Source organism: Myotis brandtii, unplaced genomic scaffold, assembly GCF_000412655.1.
Source record: "Myotis brandtii unplaced genomic scaffold, ASM41265v1 scaffold1109, whole genome shotgun sequence".
Taxonomy (NCBI): Eukaryota; Metazoa; Chordata; class Mammalia; order Chiroptera; family Vespertilionidae; genus Myotis; species Myotis brandtii.
Window position 1 is genome coordinate 69,576 of NW_005353785.1, and position 6,104 is coordinate 75,679.

Below are 6,104 nucleotides of genomic sequence, written 5' to 3' on the forward strand. Positions count from 1 at the left end.
GGTTTGGCTCAGTGGATAGAGCGTCGGCCTGCGGACTGAAAGGTCCCAGGTTCGATTCCGGTCAAGGGCATGTACCTTGGTTGCGGGCACATCCCCAGTAGGGAGTATGCAGGAGGCAGCAGATCGATGTTTCTCTCTCGTCGATGTTTCTAGCTCTCTATCTCTCTCCCTTCCTCTCTGTAAAAAATCAATAAAATATATATTTTTTAAAAAATTTGATTTTACACAGAGAGGAAGGGAGAGAGAGAGAGAGAGAGAGAGAGAGAGAGAGAGAGAGAGAGAAAGAAAACATTGAGCGGTTGCCTCTGTTTGGATTGAACCTGAAACCTAGGTATGTACCCTGATGGGGAACTGAACCTACAACTTTTTGGTGTATGGGACAAAGCTCCAACCAACTGAGCCATCGGCTAGGGTAAAAAATAAGTTTTGTTCTAATGCTGTTATTTGTTTGCTTCTCCAAGAAGGTAAAGAATTGAAAAGAAATTGCTCTGGGATACAGTGGTTGGAGACATTTTTGCCTCTTTTGTAGAATGGTAAGCAAATCTACTCTCAAAGTCCTGCTGTCCTACATTATGTAGTTGAAAGGATTAGACCAGTTAGCTGGGACAAATGCCAGTTGCAATTCAGGAGTAGGGGGAGAGAGAACTGGGGAGCAGGTTGGTTAGAGATAGAAACTCTGGGAATGTGGATGCTTTTAGATTCTAATAGATAACTGCTAGTTAGGTGACAACTTTATTTTAAGTGAGAATATCAATATGGCTGTATTCCTAATTAGAATCTAATGCTCAAAATTTCCTCTACATCAAGAGACAAAATTAAAAAGTGATGATTAAGATTGGAAGAATGTAATTGCTGAAGCTGAATAATGGATACCTGGAACTTCACTGCAGTATTCCCTATACTTTTGTGTGTGCTTGAAAATATCCATAAGTTGAAATTTTTATATGACAGTTATGGGACCATGATGGTTATTCAAGAACTGGAGACTTTGACTATCATGTCAGTAAAGTTAGTAAGGATATTTGAACCAAAAGAATTCCTTAGAGGAAATGTGGTCATTTCTTATAATGCTTATCTAGTTAACTGGATTTATTTGAAGGATTAAGTTGCATGCAGATAAAACATTTGGTGGATATAATATAAATTAATCTCAAAAAGCTTTTGATAAGAAGTTACAGCCACATTTTTAAAAATTTTTTTTTAATTTAAATATATTTTATTGATTTTTTACAGAGAGGAAGGGAGAGAGATAGAGAGTTAGAAACATCGATGAGAGAGAAACATCGATCAGCTGCCTCCCGCACATCTCCCACTGGGGATGTGCCCGCAACCCAGGTACATGCCCTTGACCGGAATCGAACCTGGAACCCTTCAGTCCGCAGGCCGACGCTCTATCCACTGAGCCAAACCAGTTTTGGCGACATTTTTAATGGAATTGAGTCACCATAGGACTGTGACCCTCTTTTCTCTCAGTAGATATATTGCCTTTAGAAATAGGAAACAATAGAAATAGTAGAGATAAAGGAGGTTAAGGACATTATTCCAACATTTCAAAAGCATGATTTCTTAGGGATAGAAGAGGGGATAGTTTTTAAAAACAAATCTTTACAAAAGATATGAAGGAAGGAATTGCTGTGAAATCTCCAAGAGGACAATACATGAAACTCTTCCTGACAATAAAAAGCTTAGTTGATGGTAATAAAGTATAAGGAAAACTCAGGGGCATGGGCATGGGCTCATTATTGAATGACCTAAAGATAATTTACATATGTAAATGTACACATGTGCATTTGATGCTAGAGTCATGGCTGCTCTCCCTTACTGTTGTATAGAGGTTCCATGATCCATTTAACTAAACCTTATTGTTGATTATCTGAAGAGTCTTGTGTCTTTCATTATTACAAGTGGAGCATATTGAATATCAGTAAAGTTGGGTGAGGATCCAGTAAGTCAATCATTTCCCAGAATACTTGGCAAATAGCAAGCTCATTACAAATGTTAGTGTTATTTTTATATTGTCAAATTGCCCCATGTAAAGGTGAATTAATTTACATTCTCAATAGGACTTAGTTTCCTTAAATGCTTGCCAATTCTTTCAATTTTTCCTTTTGTATTTCTTCCTCTGTTAATGGCCTCTTCATGTGCTTTGATGGTTCTCCTATTGAATTCCTCATGCTTCCAAAAATTTAATGGATTTCTTTTTTTTAAATTTTGTTTTATTGCTTAAAGTATTAAAAATGTCTCCTTCCCCCCCCCCCCTTGACATTCTCCCGGCCTCCTCTACCCCCTAGTGTCCGCTCCACCCTCCCTGGGCTTCCCGCTGTGGTTTGACAGTCTGTTCAATGCTACTCTGGGGCTGTCAGTCCTTTGTAATATGAATAACAAGTACTTATTTTCCCTACTTTTTGTTTGATGTTTGATTTTGTTTGCTTTAACTACACAGATGTTTTAAAGTTTAATATAGTACAGTTAAATCTGTCCATCTTTTTGTTAAGATTTCTGTCTTTGCTACACTTTAGAAAGTCTTTGCCACAGAACAGGTCTAGAGTTCAATGGTGGCTCCACCAGTTTTCCTCTGAGGCTTCATTCTTCTGGGCCCCAGAATCTGGGGTGTCATTTTCTAAATTCTATCAATGGAGTTCACAACACTAGACTACTTTAAACGTATATTGGAAGGGAATACATTTATTAACCTTGAATCTACATGTGAAGACATCTACAAGATGTATTAAAAATGATTGTTATCTACCTTCTCCCAACCCAGGAAAGACTTCTGCTCTTTTCATATTTTCTGCTTTTCTTTGCCTTCTAGGGAGAGTTTTGTTTTTTTACCAGAGCTATTCGTTGGGGATCCAACGAAATAGAAATTGAGTTGCAGATACTTTATTTAGGGTTAGTAGGATATAGTTATGTGGTTTTCTATCACTTCTGCATATAGTTAAGTTATTGCTGGCTATACCAGTGTAGGAATGACTTGTGGGAACACTTCTAAAATAGTAAATCTAAAGCTTATTTAAGATTAGTCTTGACATAAAAACTATGACATATCCTAAAATATTATAGCTAATACATCAAATAAATGATAGAGGTTTGATAGAGGTTTTTCCAAATTTGAAAACAATCCAGAAAATTTACATGACATTGTCCATGTGATGAGTGGTGGTGAAGCTGAAAAAAAAAACTCATTTGTTTTTCTATTCTTGCTATAAAAATTATACCACAAAAAGTGGTATCAGGTGAAGAGGTGTTCAAAAGATATGCAGCTCCAAAAATAAAAAAGGGTAGCAAAGAGGTATGTTAATTTAATTAAAAACAGTATGGTGTTTTTTCGATTTTGTGATGTTCATGGTATTTGTCAGTTTAAAAAATATGTTTTCATTGATTTTAAAGAGACAGGAAGGAGAGGGAGCGAAACATCAATTGACTGCCTCCTGCATGCCCCCTACTGGGGATCGAGCCAGCAACCTGGGTATGTGCCCTGAGCAGGAATGGAACTGGTGAGCTCTTGGTGCACTGGACGACACCCAACAAACTGAGCCACACTGGCCAGGATGGTATTTGTCAGTTTTTAACACATGTAATTTCTTTTATGATTCTAAATAAATGTTTAGGATTATACCCAACTTTGACAAAAAACTTATTTAACCAAATGGTATAAACTTCAGGCCCCACAGTATCTGGATCTGCTTGTGGTGTAAATATTGATGGTCATTTGGAGTGTTTCATGTTACAGATGACATTGGCTTGCCCAAGCTAACACAGATAGTTAGTGATAGAGCCAGGATATAACTCTAAGTCTGTCTATCTTTAAAACTTACATTTTTCCCCATTATCCAAAATTGTCTTTTTTTAGATGAAAATGTGTAGTAATCAACCCAAATTATAGTAATAATAATAATTTACTGAGTTCTAGGTATCAGGCATTGATATATAATATTTCATTTAAACCGCACAATAACTCTATTGTGTAATTATTATTCTCATTTTACAGATGGGATTCAGAGAAGAGAATTAAATTGCTTAGGCTCACAGAGCTAATAAGTGGTAAAGTTAAGATTTGAATCCATGTCTTAAACGAGTCTAAAGCCTCAACTATGTTATATACTGCCTGGGGAGAAAACTCTGGAGTTATTATGAAGGAAGACCCCACTTACCTGTTCCTTCCATCAACCTCCAGGTGAGTACAGAAGAGAATAGATAAATTCTCTCAATCCAGATGTGAAGGAGAGGGTCAAATCCTCCCACCACAAATTTTTGCATAACACCAAAATGCCCCAGATGCCTCCTTCTGCAAATCCTACACAGAGTTCTGTGATTGCCTTTGCCCATTCTCCTCTAATGCTCTGATTGGCTGCTCAGCTGTTGTGTTCTTAATGAGGAAAGGCCTGAATGTGACCAGTCAAGGAGATTTCTGGCCTCTTAGGGCCATACTCAGAGTTGCCACTGAGGGCCCGCTGCATTAACATGCTTATTTAAAGCAACCCTGCCTTTCCTTGCTCTCACTGATCCTGTTTTTAGCAACAGTACTACCTTTCTCAGCTATTTAGTTGATGTCAAATATGGTTGTCAGCACCTTGGCTACCATGGTCCCTTTCTCTTTGAGAAACATAGATCCCAGGGGCACACACCTGGATCATGTCAGTTCTCACCTCCCTTCTCAGGTTGGAGGAGAATAGGGACTTCTGGGTCACAGCCTTTCCACATTCTAATGAGATTTCAACCTGCCTCTCTCTACATAGGGCGGGTGGAGGCTGAAACAGGCATTTTGAGGGCCTGTGAAAAGAGGCAGGGTTTGCTTCTCAAATTAGTTTACTTGACTCCAAGCACCTTAGGGAAAGCATTTGCAGGTGTCTTTGCAATTCCAGAGGCTGAGGCCGTGCTTCCTTTATTCCAGCGGTTCTCAACCTGTGGGTCGCGACCCCTTTGGCAGTCGAATGACCCTTTCACAGGGGTCGTCTAAGACCATCCTGCATATCAGATATTTACATTACAATTCATAACAGTAGCAACATTACAGTTATGAAGTAGCAACAAAAATAATTTTATGGTTGGGTCACAACATGAGGAACTGTATTTAAAGGGCCAGAAGGCTGAGAACCACTGCTTTATTCCTTCCTCTCCATTCTCCCTATCCAGCCAATAGTTCATCTCTCTACCATAAAGGAGATGCCTTTCTTCAGACAACCAACCTGGGCCTATAGTCCTTGCCTTCCAGGTCACCAAATTCGAATTTTTGAATTTGGGTTTTAGGTCTCACCAGCTGATAGACTCCATTTGGCAAAAAGCAGTGGTTATCTTTACCTCTGTGTCATCATGACATAGCACAGATCCCAAGTCCTTAAAACTGGCATCAATTTATAAAAAGGCTTTGGTAGTGGTGGACAGCACGTGCTAAAACAGAACCCTGAGCATGGCAGCTTGCCAATCTACAAAAGTTCAAGTAAGAGGTAGAGCACGTGGGAGAAGTGTGGCCAGGTGAAAACTACTTTGTGTGATTGCTTTTTGGCATCCCCTTACCCCAGAGCAGCTTTATTTTGATATGCAATATAGTTGTGTCCCCAGTGCAAGTACTCCTGACCTCCAGGCCCTGGTATTTTGCACCTGCCTTCTCCTCCCTCTTCAACTCATGTGTGCTGCAATTCTGATCTGATCACCTTAAGCCAACTCCGTGAAATGTTTTACAATCTTTGAACAGTTCCTCAAACAGCTCTAATAGTGTCTCCTGAATCTCCCAACTATTTTTAAAATTTGGGCCGTGGCCATTCAATGATCTTCTCAGAGTGTGTGCCTATCCCCCGTTGGGATTTTATATGTCCAGCATATTTTTAAATACATCTTTATTGTTCAGATTATTACAGTTGTTCCTCTTTTCCCCCCATAACTCCCCTCCACCCTCTGCCCTTACCCACCCCCACTGTCCTCCTCCATAGGTGTACGATTTTTGTCCAGTCTCTTCCCCCAACCCCACACCCCCCCCCGAGAATTGTCAGTCCACTCCCTTTCTATGCCCCTGATTCTATTATAATCACCAGTTTATTCTGTTCATCAGATTTTTTATTCACTTGATTTTTATTTTTTATTTATTTATTTTTCTTTTTTTTATT